Genomic DNA, 18,347 nt, shown 5'->3' on the forward strand with positions numbered 1-18,347 from the left:
TCCCACTACTATTGTGTGGGAGTCTAAGTTTCTTTGTAGGGCTCTAAGAACTTGGTTTATGAATCTTGGTTGCTCATGTATTGAGTGCATATATATTTAGGATAGTTAGCTCTTCTTTTGCATTGATCCATTTACCATTATGTAGTGCCCTTCTTTGTCTCTTTTGATCTTTGTAGGTTTGAAGTCTGTTTTATCAGACACTAGGATTGCAATCCCTGCTTTTTTTTTCTTTCCATTTGCTTGGTAAATATTCCTCCATCCCTTTATTTTGAACCTACGTGTGTCTTTGCACATCAGATGGGTCTCTTGAATACAGCACACCAATGAGTCTTGACTCTTTATCCAAGTGGAAGAAAGGATGTTAGAGATTGAAGAGCAACTCAATGAAATAAAGTGAGAAGACAAGATTAGAGATACCACACTGCACCCGTTAGGATGGCTACTATCAGAAAAATAGAAAATAGCACATGTTGGTGAGGTTGAAGAGAAACTGGAACACTTGTGTACCATTAGTGGAAATGTAAAATGGTGTAACTGCTATGGAAAACAATATGAAAATAATTGAAAGTAGCATCTAAAAAGATATATGTACACCTAAGTTCATGGCAACGTTATTCACAATAGCAAACAGGTAGAAGCAACCCAAGTACTCATCAATGAATGAATGTATAAACAAAACGTTTTATATATATATATATAAAAAACATTGCGTATGTATATATATAATATGCATATATATACAATAAAATATTATTCAACCCTTAAAAGGGGGGAACTTTAAACTAAACAGTTTCTGCTCAACAAAAGAAAATATCATCAGGGTGAACAGGCAACCTACAGAATGGGAGAAAATTTTTGCAATCAATCCATCTGTCAAAGAGCTAATATACAGAACCTTCAAGGAACTTAAACATATTTACAAGAAAAAAAAATCCCATCGAAAAGTGGGCAAAGGATATGAACAGATACTTCTCAAAAGAAGACATTTATGTGGCCAACAAACATATGAAAAAACGTTCATCATCACTGGTCATTAGAGAAATACAAATCAAAACCACAATGAGATACCATCTCATGCCAGTTAGAATGGCAATCATTAAAAAGTCAGGAAACAACAGATGCTGGCAAGGATGCAGAGAAACAGGAACCCTTTTACACTGTTGGTGGAATTGTAAAGTAGTTCAATCATTGTGGAAGACAGTGTGGTGATCCCTCAAGGATCTAGAACCAGAAATAACAATCCCATTACTGGGTATATACCAAAGGATTATAAATCATCCTACTATAAAGACACATGCACACATATATTTATTGCAGCACTATTTACAATAGCAAAGACTGGGAACCAACCCAAATGCCCATCAATGATAGACTGGATATAGAAAATGTGGCACCTATATGCCATGGAATATTATGCAGCCATAAAAAAGAATGAGTTCATGTCCCTTGCAGGAACATGGATGAAGCTGGAAACCATCATTCTCAGCAAACTAACACGGGAACAGAAAATCAAACACTGCACATTCTCACTCATAAGTGGGAGCTGAACAATAAGAACATATGGATAGAGGGAGGGGAACATCACACACTGGGGCCCATGAGAGTGTGGGGGGCAAGGGGAGGGAGAGCATTAGGACAAATACCTAATGCATGTGGGGCTTAAAACCTAGATGACAGGTTGATAGGTGCAGCAAACCACATAGTACATGTAAAACTATGTAAAACAAACCTGCATGTTCAGCACATATATCCCAGAACTTAAAGTAAAATAAATAAATAACAAAAATAAAAAATAAAAAGGAGGAATTTCAGCATATGCTACAACATGGATGAACATATGGACATTATGTGAAGTTAAATGGACCAATCATAAAGAAAAATACCATGTGAATCTACTTTTATTAAGTGCCTGGAGCAGTCAAATTAATAGGGAAAGTAGACTGGTGGTTGTTAGGAGCTGAGGGGAGGAGAGGAAGGGGTGATATTGTTTAATGAGTGTGGAGTTTCAGATGGTGATGATGGTTGCACAACAACGTGAATGTACTTAATAATACTACTGCTTGCACTTTGCAATGGTTAAGATGTGTACTTTATCACAATTTAAAAAATGTTTTAAAGCAAGCAAAGAACTCTAATTTGCCTCTATAATCTACTTGGAAAGAAAAAGTGATGATACACTGTTAATTAAAAACAGAGATCCATGGTGAAAACATAGCTATCTTTGGGAAAAGCTGCTAAGTTCAGTCAAACCACTTAAGTTGTCCCGAATGAACTGGGGGAGGAGGGTAAGACTGACATTTGAGAAGAAGGATGACAACTCAGGGAGAATGGTTTATGAAACAAACAAGAGAAGAAAGAAAGGATTACCCAGCGCCCATGAAAGGCCAGTTGAAATTAAGTACTATTGATGTAGAGTGGAATAAATTACTTCCCCATTCAATGACTTTCCTTAGCAACACTCTGTGACCCAAAAACAAAAGCAAAGAAAACAGATACTGATGGGAGATCCTGCACTGAGAACTTGAGAAATGGCACTACAGAAAGGCATTGAGGTAAAGAAATATATGTGCCCAACCGTTTTCCAAATAGTAACTCATTTGCTACTCATTAAGGTTCATATAGAAGACTCTAGCCAAGCCTGCACTGGTCCGACCTCCTAGAACTTTCCACATGCTCACAAGCTGGTCACCATTTTACAGTTGCAATATGACTGAGCATGCTTGTGGTTTATTCATTATGATACTTTGTTAAAAATGTTTCTTTTGTTTTTATAACAGCAAACCATAACTTCAGTAAGATTACGTGCAATAATTTTCACCAGAACTTCAATTCAGTCCTTTGGGAATTTACTTCATCTTTTGAAATAGGTTGTTATTTTGCTCCCATTGTACAAAAAAAGGAAGCTGAGGCCCAAAGAAACTAGTGAAAGTCATTCAGCTACCATGTAGTAATGAAAGATTAAGATTCAGACCTTCTGACTGAAAAATAAAACAGTAAAATAAGACCTCAAACTCTCCACATGAGATGAACTCCTTTTGGTTGGTGGAAATACTCTAAATTTGGAAGTGGAGCCATGTAGCCAAAGCAGGGTGGGAAGGAGTGGTCACACACCCTAGGTTTTTGGAGACAGAAGCTCTTCACAATCATCCTGCTTTGCACCCCTGCGCCAGAACAGTTTCTATGACCGGAGCTGGGATAGCCTGTGGCTGGAAACCCCTCACTGGCTATTTGAAAGAAACATCTGACAGAGACTTCTGGTTGGATGCTTGGAAACCATCCAATCAGGGTTTGCCTATTTGGACCAATCAGAGCTGAACAAGTTTGAATCCTTAATTTGCATAAATAAACCAGATTGAAAACCTGAGCAAGACCTTTCCCAATTTAAGCCAGACTCTTTATTTGTTGTTTGTGGCTTTTGTTTTACACTGATGGCTATGTCTCCCCGCTCTGCATTTTGTTTTTTAATAGAAAATAAAGTTCTCCCTTTGCCTCTGCAGATCTCCTTGCTCTTGTTCTTTCCATTGCACTAAGCTGCCCAAGTAAACAAAGGAGAAGAGAGAAAATGCCCATTCATAAAGAGGGTAGGAACAAGATTTAGCAGATGTAAAGAAAGCACAGGTAAGTGACAGATAAAAATCAGTTAGCAATCTGTAAAACAGAGCAAGGTTATTAACAGCAAAATCCAGGATATGAGGGTGATAATGGGTAGTAACAAGGACCAGAAGTTAGGGCCACTGGCAATGTGTTGAGTGAGGAACCTTGATTCAGTATCTCCAGTATCAACATGGATTTTAAAGGTGCCAACGATTTAGTGGAAGATAAGAAATATGAAGAGTGTGATGTGAGTAGTAGCATGAACACGATGTCCAAGTGAAGAAATGGCAGGAGGTGACCGGGCACGGTAGCTCACGCCTGTAATCCCAGCACTTTGGGAGGCGGAGGCAGGCGGATCACGAGGTCAGGAGACCGAGACCATCCTGGCTAACACGGTGAAACCCCATCTCTACGAAAAATACAAAAAATTAGTCGGGCATGGTGGCGAGCGCCTGTAGTCCCAGCTACTCAGGAGGCTGAGGCAGGAGAATGGCGTGAGCCCGGGAGGCGGAGCTTGCAGTGAGCCGAGATCGTACCACTGCACTCCAGCCTGGGCAACAGGGCGAGACTCTGTCTCAAAAAAAAAAAAAGAAATGGCAGGTGATTGAAATACAAAAGACATTCAGATGCTGAGCCTTTCTGAGTTCACATAAATCACAAAAGGCAAAATATATACATATATGTTGTTTAATATATGTGTTTAATATATAATTATTAATATATAATTATATAAATTATATATAATATAATGTAAATATAATATAAATTTATATTATATAATATATAAATTTATAATATATAATATAATTATATAAATATAATATAGAAATTATATATGTTTAATATATGTTGTTTAATATATATATACACACACACACATATGTAGCATTTTTTGAAGAAACCACATTTCCACTGAAGGAGTAAAAGAAGTCTGAAGATGGAAAGTTTCTAGTAGCAAACTAAAGGTTGCATTAAAAAAAAAAATAGACTAGTTGAAGTGTAAGTATGGGTGTCCTGTGGGTGGAAGTAGTGGATAAGGTGAACTGGAATGAGTTTTGAGGTGTGGAGGAAGCAGGAGAGAGGAAGACAAATCAGAGAAACAGAAGTGAATGATGTGAGAGTTTGGGAAGTGTAATGAAAGAAAGGAGTAACTTTTGCAGTATTTTAATTCTAAAATCAGTAGACTGTCATGAGAGTAGAGTCAGGCAGAGACTCCCATAAAATTTCACGTAAGGTGTTTTCTGACTGTAAGGAGCTCTCTGGTCATGCACTTTGTACTTCAGAGCGAGATCAAGCATTTTCCCTGCCTGTTTTGTTCTTAAATATACCTCAAATTAGAAGCAAGGTGTGTGCTTACCAGAAACATGGGACACATCAAACCCTAGTCCATGAATGTTTTATAAGCAGAGGAGAATTAAAAGATCAGATTAAATTCAGAGCAATAACTGAAACCCTGCTCAGAATTCATGTGCCTCATTACCTGAGTGAAGTTTTCAAGAGTAAATACTGCTCATTTCACAGTCAGAGCACCGACATGGTGACGTTTCTCACTCACTCAAGCAATTCACTCATAATTTAATATGATATTTTATAATTGTGATAAAATATTCTAGGATAGAAATTATGTTTCGCCATTTATGCAGTCCTTAATTTTGCACAAATTAATACAATTCATGTCCTGTATGCCTCAGAGCTTAAATATTTAAATGAAGTTTAATATAATCTTCCCCAATGAAACTGTTTTGGAAAAAAAGCAAGATTTGAATATTGCAATGTGCAATATGTGCAACATGCAACATTAAGAAAATGTTTACTTAAATTTGTATTTGCTCAATACTTAGAATAAATGTTTCAGTTAATTTTAGGCTGTTTTATTCTGTTTCTCTGTGCTATATTATATTCTTAGGATATTTGTCACTTGAATTTGTCTGTGTTTTAAATAACCATCCATCAGTTTTTATTATCTGTGATAAGTCATTTGTAGAGATGACCTAAATCTCACCCATTCCTATACACTCACCCCTTTTCTCTCCTCCCATCTAGAAGTGAAGGTTTTTTCTTTACTCTTTGAATTTGGGTTTGGCCTTTTAATTGACTCTGGCCAATGAAATATTAGCAGCATAAGATGAGCAAAGATTTTTAAAAATATTTGCACATTGGGGCTTTCTCTCTTTGACTCCAAATGAAACCTTGAGACCATAAAGTGATGAGCCTAAATTAACCTACTGGATAGATCCTTTGAAGTAAAGCAGAGCACCACTTGCCAGTCTGCTAACCACTTCACTTGAGGCAATCTTAGACAATCCAGTCCCCATTAGGCCACCAGAAGAGTGCAGCCAAGTGAATCCAGGAAAAAAAGATCAGAAGAATGTCCCAGCTGAGCTCAGCTCAAATTGCTGACTCACAGACTCATAAGCAAATAAAACTGTTGTTAAGTCAATACATTTTTTATAATTTGTTATACAGCAAGAGGTAACTGATACAATAATCAACTATTATCCTCTGAAATCAGTGGCATTCATCCATTTAAAGAGGAGAGGTAGGCTAGGGGCAGTGGCTCATGCCTGTAAACCCAGTACTACCAGAGGCCATGACAGGAGGATCACTTGAGGACAGGAGTTTGAGACCAGCCTGGGCAACATAGACCCAATCTCTACAAAAAAAAATTTTTTTAATTATCTAAGTATGGTGGTGTGTACCTGTGGTCCCAGCTACTTGGGTGGCTCGGGTGGGAAGGTTGCTGGAGCCCAGGAGTTTGAGTCTGCAGTGAGCTGTGACTGCAGCACTGAACTCCAGCTTGAGCAGTAGAGCAAGATCCTGTCTCTAAAGAGAAAAAATGAAAGAAAAGAAAAGAGACAGACAGACAGAAAGAAAGAAAGAAAGAAAGAAAGAAAGAAAGAAAGAAAGAAAGAAAGAAAGAAAGAAAGAAGGAAGGAAGGAAGGAAGGAAGGAAGGAAGGAAGGAAGGAAGGAAGGAAGGAAGGAAGGAAGGAGAGGAGAGGAGAAGGGAGGGGAAGGGTAACTAAAGCTATGTTTTGATCAAGAGGAAAACGAGGAAATAAAAGTATGTCTTACATTCTCAGTCTCATCCAATCACAACTTATACCACTAATGACCCTAATAATCCTTGATCTTCTAAATTAGCTCAGTGTTTCAGAACTGTAAAAATAAGTAGCTTCCAAACAGTTTTCTTCAAGCTCTTCTGTTATTCTAACAATCCATATGCCAAACCCCACTTTCTAATTTGGTAATAGTGGAATGCCGGGAAGAAGCCCCAGTGTTGGATGGGCATTTTGGTGCATGACTGAGTTGATCACAGCAAGGCAGTTGTCCCATGTCATTCATGTTACATCACGCATGTAACATGATGTAACATGATGGAAACGTTGCTGGGGGAGATGGCTCAAGCTTGAGTTAGACTGAGTTTAAGATAAGATTGTCACTTAATCCTAAACCACAAGATGAGACAAAAAATAAGTGCTATTCAGACTCTGTACTAATGATTTTTAACCGGGGATGGGCATCACAGTCACCAGTAGACTTTTACACTACCGATTTTTCCTCATCTAATTTCGGTTTTGCTTTAAAACAAGAAAAAGCATCTGTTTTGCTTGTTTTAACATCACAGGTGACAGTCATGCACAGTGTTAAATAAGAATAACCAATATATGCACAGTATAACATTAATAATGTGATATTATCTGAGGGGACTATAATAAGAGGACTTTCCAACAATACAACTCTCACTGGACTAATACGGTGCCTAAAATTACAGTAGTCTCTTATTGGCTGAAAATATATTACATGTCCAGGGCAGTCTTAGCATAAGGGAAAGGCTAGAATCAAAAGACCAGGATTCTCTCTCATTTGTTTAACCTTAGTGAAGTTGTTTAACTTCTCAGTTTTTTCCTCTGCAAAATAGGGAATGGAATATATGCTTGCGAGATTACTGGTGTGCTTGGGGACATATTCTGCAAACTCTAAACTGCCATTTAAAATAAAGAGTTACTATCTTTCAGTAGGAAAAAAAAACATTAATTTCTCAGAACCAACTGACTAATTTGAATTCTAGCCTATTACCTAATAAAATGCTGAGAAAACAAGGCACAGGTAACTTTGAATTGGGATGGAGGAAATCTCCGAAGTGGGATAATATTTAAGAAGGGAGAACTAGGTATTTCACTCCAATGGGAGCCCCTCAAGTGGAATGGATCAAAATAAGGTGGCTACAAACGACGCTAGATGCAAGCATTGCCAACTTCTCAGTTTAGCCTCAGATCACCTCAATAAATGGCCCCAAATCAGAATGACTTACAACTCCCAATAGGTTCATTTATTCTTAAATTATGAGACAGGTACGGAGAGAAAGAGTGAAAATAAGATGCATCTTGGAATAATGCATTTGATTTGAGATATTTAAATTTTGTAAGCAGCCCTTCTCTATCAATCTCCATTTGAAATCAGGTTATTTCTATTTTTCATATTTGGAAGCATACAGCTATAATACCAGAGTCAGAGGAGGAATTTTGCAGATGCGGGAAAAATAATACTGAATTGCTGTTCTAATTGCCCTATAGACTTAGCCTATATAAATAATTATTCATAATCTTCTTTTATTCTGTAGTGTAATAATTTATTTTTCTTTTGATGGCAATGAAATAGGTTCATTTATTGAGGCCGTAAAGATGAAAATGAGAAACTGAAAAAAGATGAAGTTAAGCACTAGAGAAAAAAAGCATTTGAGTAGTTAAAATACTAAGCAGTAGAAGTAAAGGTTTTTGTTTTTTTTTTTTCATTTCAAGCTTTCAAAAATGTTATGTGAAGGTGAATCTTATGCACTTAGACTCAAGAGAAAGAATGAAAATGTTGATTTGAGGAAATCTCACAATTCTTTTATATTTTCTACTACACAAAGCTAAAACCTGTATGCCTTCTTACTAAAATAACTTTATGGCAATGTTGAACATTTTTTAAATAATTAAAATATTATTTACTAACCTCATGAAGCAGTATTTTTTTCCTCTATACATTTCTTTACCCTACAAATCACTAAAATATGCTTTTTATCCTTTTTTTCATTTCCTACAATAAACATAATGGCATGTATTTGTTTCTTATTTAATACACTTAAGGATAATGATAAAAGATACCTGACCAGGTATATTGTCCAGCTATTCTGAATTGAACAGACTGAGACTTGGAGCTGTTATCTAGCCAAGTGGTTTTTTTGTTTGTTTGTTTTCAGTGGAAAATAATTTTTATTGAGACCCCACCAGCTGCAAAATCTGTCCCTGACATTAGCTCCTTCTTCCTTTGCAATTTGGCCTTTCTTGAGTGGTCCCATGAATGCTTTCTTCTCCTCCATGGTCTGGAAGCGGTCATGTACAAACTTGGAGGTGGTGTCAATGAACTTAAGGTCAGTCTTCTCCAGAGCCTGCCATTTGGTCTGCACCAGCAAGGACTTGCAGAGGGTGGACACTCGCTTCTTAGTTCCCACCACACGGCCTTTCAGCATGAGAAAGTCACTGGTCACTGCACCATAGTGGACAAAGCCACACAGAGGATTGATGCTCTTGTCAGACAGGTCACAGTCAGCGGAGGCATTATTCTTGATCAGTTTGCCACCCTTGATAAGGTAGCTCTGGCTGATCTCATAGATCTTTTTGTTGATCTCAGTGCAGTGATGGTACTCTTTCTGCCCAGTGCGTGCCCCAGAGAAGTCCACACAGGCAGGATGCCATGCCCCAGTACAGGCTACCTTGCACAAGCCTCAGCAGATCTTGCGGGACAGCTTCTTGGTGTGCCAACGACTGGTGACCCCTTTGTAGCCTTTGTTCTTGGTCACCCCAATGGCATCAATCATCTCGTCCTGCCCAAACACCTGGTTCCCAGGTACCTGCTGCTCAAGCCTGTCGCGGGCCCAGTCCAGCTTCTCAGCCACAGTGCCTCTGTTCACCTGGATCTCCATCAGGTGGGCCTTCCTGTGGTGCAGAGGAAGCAGGCGCATCTGGTTGTGGGTAATGATATGGATGACTTGGCAGTACTTCTTCATGCTGCTGAAGTCTTTCTCCAGCTGCTTCTTGCCATCCTCATCCCGCCATTTCTTGCAGTACTTGGTAAAGGCCTTCTTCTTAGATTTATGCCAGTTCTTATAGAAATGACTCTTGCACTCATCACTGATGTGCTCAGCGAAGACGGTCTTGAAGGTCCAGAGGTCTCAAGGGGTTCCTACGTAGCCCACAATGCCCACAACCACCATGGATGTCTCCACAATGGTCACAGCCTCTACCACCTCCTTCTTGTTCACCTTGGATCCTGGCCTGTCGACTTCCCACATGATGTGGGTCATGCCAGCCTTGTATCCCAGGAAGGCTGTGAGGTGGACCGGCTTGGAAGGGTCATCTTTAGGGAAGCTCATCGCCTCCTTGTGATGCCTGCTGCTGCACTTCCAAGGCAGGAAGCTGAGGGACCCCAGTCTGGGACCAGGTCTTGAGACGGAGTCTTGCTATGTTGCCCAGGCTAGAGAGCAGTGGCGTGATCTTGGCTCACTGCAACCTCTGCCTCCCAGGTTCAAGTGATTCTCCTTCCTCAGCCTCCTGAGGAACTGGGATTACAGGCGCCCACAACCACGCCTGGCTAGTTTTTTTTATATTTGTAGTAGAGACAGGATTTCACTATGTTGGCCAGGCTGGTTTTGAATGCCTGACCTCAAGTGATCTGCCCACCTCAGCCTCCCAAAGCACTAGGATTACAGGAGTGAGCCACTGCACCCAGCCAGCCAAGTGGTTGTCTTACCTTCTGGGGATGTTCTGCAAATGTGCATTGTTTTACTTGCCTTGATTCTCTGCCTAGATGTTTATAAATAACCCAGGATCATTAAACCAAACACAATAAACAGACAAATGAATAATCAATAACAATATAGTATGATAGATAATGTAATAAAAGTGCTGCAAGATTAAACAATATTGTCACATCACATTGTGAGGGCCATCAGGGACTTGCTTGTGTACTATGTGCAATGAAGGAGATGCATATTACTTTTCTGTTGCTGTGTAGCAAATTACCACAAGCTTAGCAGCTTAAAAAAATACCCACTTGTTGATTTCACAGTTTCTATGGGTCATGCATCCAGGCCTGACTTAACTGGGTCCTCTGCTCAGGGTCTTAACCCAGATGTTGGCTGGGCTGCATTCTCATCAGGAGCTTGAGATGCTCTTCCAAGCTCATGTAGGTGTTGGCAGAATTCCCTTTCTTGCAGCTGTAGGGTTGAGGTCCCCATTTTCTCGCAGGCTGTCAGCCAGCAGGTACTCTCAGTTCCTAGAGGCTGCCCACAGTTCTTTGCTACACAATCCTCTCATCGGGTGTCTCACAAAATGGATGTTTACCTCTTCAAGACCATCAGGAATATTTCTTTTACCAGTCTGTTAGAACAGAGTTTTACAAAACTTGACATAACCACAGAGGTAACTCTCTCACCACCTCGGCTTCCTACCAAGAAAGAAAGTGAAATGAAAGTCAAAGTTTGCAAGATGGTAATAGTGGTGTCAGGAAGAAATACGGATGTAAAGAAAGAAATCAAGTTAAAAGATAATGGGATTTTACCAAAGAAAGGAGTTTTCCATTAGAAAGACCGAAAGTAGAATAAAAAGAGCTAATCTATACATCAACAGAGTGAGAGATTTGCATGAAGCAGACTTCTAAAAGCTTAGAAAAGAAGAAAATAATGAGAACTTGGGGGAAAGTGTCCTTTATCTGAAGATTATTTTTCATTTTCTATAAAGTGGAAATTTTCTTCAGGCATTTGTAAGTGTAAACACTGGGGTTTGTTTCAAAACCAAGTTAAGAATAATATATTTCAATATTCATTCACTAAAAGTAACTTTAGATCTAACTTTATACATGATATTAAACATTATGTACATTTTTATTTTCCCAAAATAATGATAGCTACTTATCAAGTACCTACCATACAGTATGCACTGAGCTTTGTAAAGATTGCCTCAATTCTTACAGCCCTGAAAAATATTAATATACATATTTTACAGGTAAGAAAGTTGAGATGCCAGGATATGAGGTCAAACTCCACAGGAGCTCAATTCCCATTGTATTCCAAGTGAGCTACACATCCAGGATTTGAACAACCTGGTCATATCAAATGACTTGTCCACATTCTCCCACCTAATAAGAAGAGGAAGCTCAGGCCTTCTGGCTCCAAAGCCTTCTCTCTCTTTATACTGCACCAAAAAGTAAATTTCCATTGATTCATAATTCCAGGAAATTCCACATTTCTGATTTGAGCTGCAGTTTTGTAGAGTTACTTCTTTACTGGGTATTTATTAAGCCTTTACTATCTGCCAAACATGGTATTTGGTGTTCCACATGTTATTTCCTTAATCGTCACAGCTTTCTGATGTACTTACTATCATTACTTCCATTTCACATACAAGAAAACTGAGGTGAACTCAGTTGTCCCTGACTCATTGTGCATAGCTAATCTGAGGAACCATGGGAGACAACACACACTGCTCAGTTGATTTCCCTACAACAGTTAATCTGAAATTGTCTTCACATTTATCTCTTTCCTATTAAAAACTATCATGATACTTTGCAATGATTTATCATCACTCATCAGATTTTATAGTTACCTCCACAGAAATCTGTGGTTGATTAAGTAACTAAATTTGGAAGACATTTCAGTGATGAAAAGTGCTAAGTGTTTCTGTGAATAATAATTAGCATGGTACTTCAACTAAATTATGTATGTGAGTATTGGGAATCAATCAGCAGAGGCGAGTCAGCTTTTGATGACCAGAACCTGATAAGATGGATAGTCAGGGCAGCAAAGATGACTAAAGCAGACATTAGCTGCAGCAAATGAATAAATAAATAAAAACGTATTGAGCACCTAGCTTGTACTAAGCACCATGAAAGATCCTGAAAACACAATGCTGAATAACACAGACATAATCTCTGCCCTCATGGATCTTACACTCTAGAACATAACATCATCAGAAGTCACCCCAGCCTGATGGAGTATGGCGCCATGGAACTCTTGTAATAGGCAAGCAGATCAGTGGAATGCAAGTACATGGCCATGGTGCCTGTGATCCAGAGCCTGTCCTCAAGCCCCTGGTAGCATTGAGACTGGGCGAAGCAGGGTTGCAGTACTGGAAAAGAACCACAACAAAGGCACATGGGAATATTTCAGGGATTCAGATACTGAAATAAGACAGTGACCTGCCCACAAGAATTAGGCAAGAGTTTGGTACTGCAAGTAAATCAGGGCCTGATCATCAAGAAGGTTAAGGTAAGCTTGGTCTTCAGGACTACTTTTATTTATTTATTTGTTTGTTTGTTTATTTGTTTTATTTTATTTATTTATTTATTTTGAGACAGAGTCTCACTCTGTTGCCCAGGCTGGAGTCCAGTGGTGCAATCTCAGCTTACTGCAACCACCGCTTTCTGAGCGCAAGTAATTCTCCCTGCCTCAGCCTCCTGGGTAACCAGGATTACAGGCGCCTGCCACCACGCCTGGCTAGTTTTTGTGTTTTTAGTAGAGCCGGTGTTTTGCCATGTTGGCTAGGCTGGTCTTGAACTCCTGATCTCAGGTGATCCACCCGCCTCAGCCTCCCAAAGTGCTGGGATTACAGGCGTGAGTCACCGCGCCTGGCCAGGAGTGGGTTTCTTAAAGCCCCATGCAGTCTACTAGAAACAGAAATGACCCCAGAGCCTAAGGGATGTGTTAGCCTGTATTCTCCCATCCTGTAGCTTCTGCTATGGGAACTGGAGAGGAAGTCAGATCAGCCATCTCACTTTCCCAGGCTGTTTTCTCTGTAAGATGACTCACTACATCTGCATAGCCATACTGAGATCCTGCCGCCACCTTACGTCCCCAACCAAAAGTTATCCAAACAATAGTCTCACATAGAACATTCCCCTGTCCTTACCAAAGAGAGATTTTTTTTTCATGTGTCTGTTGGTTGTATGCATGTCTTCTTTTGAGAAATGTCTGTTCATATCCTTTGCCCACTTTTTGATGGGGTTGTTTGTTTTTTTCTTGTAAATTTGTTTGAGTTCTTTGTAGGTTCTGGATATTAGCCCTTTGTCAGATGAGTAGATTGCAAAAATGTTCTCCCATTCTGTAGGTTGCCTGTTCACTCTGATGGTAGTTTCTTTTGCTGTGCAGAAGCTCTTTAGTTCAATTAGATCCCATTTGTCGATTTTGGCTTTTGTTGCCATTGCTTTTGGTGTTTTAGACATGAAGTCTTTGCCCATGCCTATGTCCTGAATGGTATTACCTAGGTTTTCTTCTAGGGCTTTTATGGTATTAGGTCTAACATTTAAGTCTCTAATCGATCTTGAATTAATTTTCGTATAAGGAGTAAGGAAAGGATCCAGTTTCAGCTTTCTACTTATGGTTAGCCAATTTTCCCAGCACCATTTATTAAATAGGGAATCCTTTCCCCATTTCTTGTTTTTGTCAGGTTTGTCAAAGACCAGATGGCTGTAGATGTGTGGTATTATTTCCGAGGGGTCTGTTCTGTTCCATTGGTCTATATTTCTGTTTTGGTACCAGTACCATGCTGTTTTGGTTATTGTAGCCTTGTAGTATAGTTTGAAGTCAGGTAGCGTGATGCCTCCAGCTTTGTTCTTTTGACTTAGGATTGTCTTGGCAATGTGGGCTCTTTTTTGGTTCCATATGAACTTTAAAGCAGTTTTTTCCAATTCTGTGAAGAAACACATTGGTAGCTTGATGAGGATAGCATTAAATCTATAAATTACCTTGGGCAGTATGGCCACTTTCACTGGGCCTCAGAGAAATGCAAATCAAAACCACAATGAAATACCATCTCACACCAGTTAGAATGGCAATCATTAAAAAGTCAGGAAACAACAGGTGCTGGAGAGGATGTCGAGAAATAGGAACACTTTTACACTGCTGGTGGGATTGTAAACTAGTTCAACCATTATGGAAAACAGGATGGCAATTCCTCAAGGATCTAGAACTAGAAGTACCATATGACCCAGCCATCCCATTACTGGGTGTATACCCAAAGGATTATAAATCATGCTGCTATAAAGACACATGCACACGTATGTTTATTGCAGCACTATTCACAATAACAAAGACTAGGAATCAACCCAAATGTCCATCAGTGACAGACTGGATTAAGAAAATGTGGCATGACAGATTGGATTAAGAAAATGTGGCACATATACACCATGGAATACTATGCAGCCATAAAAAAGGATGAGTTTGTGTCCTTTTTAGGGACATGGATGCAGCTGGAAACCATCATTCTTAGCAAACTATCACAAGAACAAAAAACCAAACACCGCATGTTCTCACTCATAGGTGGGAACTGAACAATAAGATCACTTGGACTCGGGAAGGGGAACATCACACACCGGGGCCTATCATGGGGAGTGGGGAGGGGGGAGGGATTACATTGGGAGTTATACCTGATGTAAATGACGAGTTGATGGGTGCTGACGAGTTGATGGATGCAGCACACCAACATGGCACAAGTATACATATGTAACAAACCTGCACGTTATGTACATGTACCCTAGAACTTAAAGTATAATAATAATAAATAAATTTAAAAAAAATAAATAAGAAAAAATAAAAAATAAAAAAAAAAAAAGAAAGAAAATGTGGCACATATACACCATGGAATACTATGCAGCCATAAAAAAGGATGAGTTTGTGTCCTTTGTAGGGACATGGATGCAGCTGGAAACCATCATTCTCAGCAAACTATCACAAGAACAGAAAACCAAACACCGCATGTTCTCACTCATAGGTGGGAACTGAACAATGAGATCACTTGGACTCAGGAAGGGGAACATCACACACCGGGGCCTATCATGGGGAGGGGGGAGGGGGGAGGGATTGCATTGGGAGTTATACCTGATGTAAAGGACGAGTTGATGGGTGCTGACGAGTTGATGGGTGCAGCACACCAACATGGCACATGTATACATATGTAACAAACCTGCACGTTATGCACATGTACCTTAGAACTCAAAGTATAAAAAATAATAATAATAATAATAATAAAAGAAAAAAGAAGAAATATAAAAAGGAAAAAAAAGAGATTTTTTTTCTCTAAGCACAAATTAGACTGGTATTTCACAAGTTCTCTTGCCCAATAATGCTGTTTGGGAACAATTGCTGCCTTTTTTCCTGAAATCTGGACTCCCAATCTTTGCTTTAAGTGGTGAACTTGCTTTTAAAAATAAAACAATCCTGACAAAGGTGCCCACACAGCTGTGTGCTGCCTTGGATTGCAGGGGGCCTTCATCACCTGCTCAGTTCTCTGACTTGCATTCTTATCAGAGAGTCAATTTCTTCAAAGGTCCAAATTCATTTCCTTCTAATTCTGTGATCAATCCCTTTTATTCTGTAGAAGGCAATGGCTTTTTTTTTCTTTTGACATGCTTTCATTAGTTTTTCAGGACATAATCAGGGAGTCATTTTCCTTCGGTGATGCTATGTATATGCCTGTAGGCTATAATACCCTATGGTGAAAGGCACAAATTGCATGTATTTGATCAAACAAATTAGAACTACTGTCTCTTGCAGAGAGACGTGATATTTTTCCAAATGATAAAATTTTAGAACAGGATGCCTCTGGTGTCATCTACTGCAGTTTTTTTAATGACATTTCTTCTCAAGATAGTAATTACAAACTCATTTGCATGTAAGCTTGGACCTATACAATGCCAATGCTGCTAAATATTTAACAATAAGCATCTGTAAATATTTGAAGTTAAGCTATGTACAAAAAGTAAATGACTTACCTGTGAGCCTGTGGTAAATATTCAACAATCAAAATAGTCTACACAACTCCTAATGATTTAAACAATAGCTTACAAAGTTCTTTCCAATATTTCACAGTATTTTAACCTCAAAACAGAGTAGAGTTATTGATACAGTTTGGATGTTTGTCCCTTTCAAATCTCATATTGCAAGGTAATCCCCCAGTGTCAGAAGTAGGGTGTGGAGGGAGGGGTTTAGGTCATGGGGGCAGATCCCTCGTGAATGACTTGGTGTCCTCCCTGCAGTAATGAGTTCACATGAGATCTGTTTGTTTAAATGAGCTGCCACTTCACCCTTCTCTTTCTTGTTCCCACTCTCACCATCTGACACACTGGCTTCCCTTCACCTTCTGCCATGATTGTAAGCTTCCTGAGGCCCTCATCAGAAGCAGATACCGGCACCATGCTTCATGTACAGCCTGCAAAATCATGAGCCAATTAAACTTCTTTTCTTTTAAATTACTCAGTCTCGGATATTTCCTTATAGAAACACAAATGGACTAACAGAGTTATGATGCCCATTTGTCAGCAACATGCTCATGTATATACATATGGACCCTGACTATAACCCACATCTTCTAACCTCAAGTTCAATTTTCCTCTCCCCAATGGTCCATAGTCAAAAGCTGTCATCTATTTTATTCCTCAATATGTTTCTGTCCTGTATGGAAACTATGTTATATTCTACATTTTTAAATATCTTTTTCTTTGGAAGGTTTGTTCACAAAAGAAAAGCCTCTTCCAAGTGGCAGCTTAGTTATCACTTTAGTGACATGCATACCAGTGAAGATGCAATCTACAGTCCTTTGCAATCTTCTTGCTAGGCTCTTTAACATTTTCCATATGTGGACCTCCTTATTACTATAAAAGAATTTCAGAGAAATTCAGACTTACAGAGATAGGTAAGAATGTAGATTAGAATGGGAAGTTACCTACATGAAAACAGAAATAAAGCATGGCAGTGTGGTAAATTACTGTTATTCTGAGAGTGGCTGAGAAAGTTAAGGTAATTTAGGACAAAATCATGACCCAACGGACCATGAAAATATTGAATCCTTTATAAGAATACTCAGATGATTACCTCTGTTCAAAGTTGAAAATTTTTATATGAAAATAGATGCTTAAGTGTACCCAAATTTTACCTGTTTAATGATATTAAGAAGTAATATCTATCAAGCACTTAAACATACCAGGTACTACTGTTCCATGAGTTTTACTCTGAATTATCCAATTTAATCCTCAAAATATCTTTAAGGCTGAGTGCATGGTGGCTCACGCCTGTAATCCAGGCACTTTGGGTGGCCAAGGCAGGCGGATCATGAAGTCAGAGGTTTGAGACCAGCCTGGCCAACATGGTGAAACCCTGTCTCTACTAAAAATACAAAAATTAGCTGGGGGTGGGTGCACATTCCTGTAGTCTCAGCTACCCGGGAGGCTAAGGCAGGAGAATCACTTGAACCCAGGAGGCGGAGGTTGCAGTGAGCCTAGACTACCTAGACTGGGCCATTGCACTCCAGTCTGGGCGACACAGCAAAACTCCGTTTCAAAAAAAAAAAAAAAATCCTTTAAGGTAGGTACTGTTAGCCCAATTGTGTATTAGTAGATGAGGAAATTAAGACATAGAGTAATTAAGAACGTTGTTGAAAGTCATATTGTTAAGGAGTGGCATTGCCTGGACTTGATCCAGGGTGTTATACATTGAGTAGATAATCAGGCATTTTGAAAGAATTAAAAGTGAAATTGCCCAAGTGAATTAAAATAGAAAAGAATATAAACTTCATAAAAAAGAAACTTGTGTACATCTTAACTCAATACCTGAATAGGAGGAATTTAAGACACTGGAAAGATAAAGACATATAGGTGGTTTCTAACAGGAGATTAAAGAATAGACAGACAACACTGCAAAAGGTTTTGCGTAAACTACAG

General features: G+C 39.1%; 1 pseudogene; it reads right to left on the reverse strand.

Annotated features, from left to right (window-relative positions):
- Positions 1–8,799: 8,799 nt before the first annotated feature.
- On the reverse strand, positions 8,800–10,026 carry LOC703162 (large ribosomal subunit protein uL3 pseudogene; annotated as a pseudogene).
- Between the last annotated feature and the right edge of the window lie 8,321 nt (positions 10,027–18,347).

The sequence above is a fragment of the Macaca mulatta genome, chromosome 8 (assembly GCF_049350105.2).
Source record: "Macaca mulatta isolate MMU2019108-1 chromosome 8, T2T-MMU8v2.0, whole genome shotgun sequence".
NCBI lineage: Eukaryota > Metazoa > Chordata > Mammalia > Primates > Cercopithecidae > Macaca > Macaca mulatta.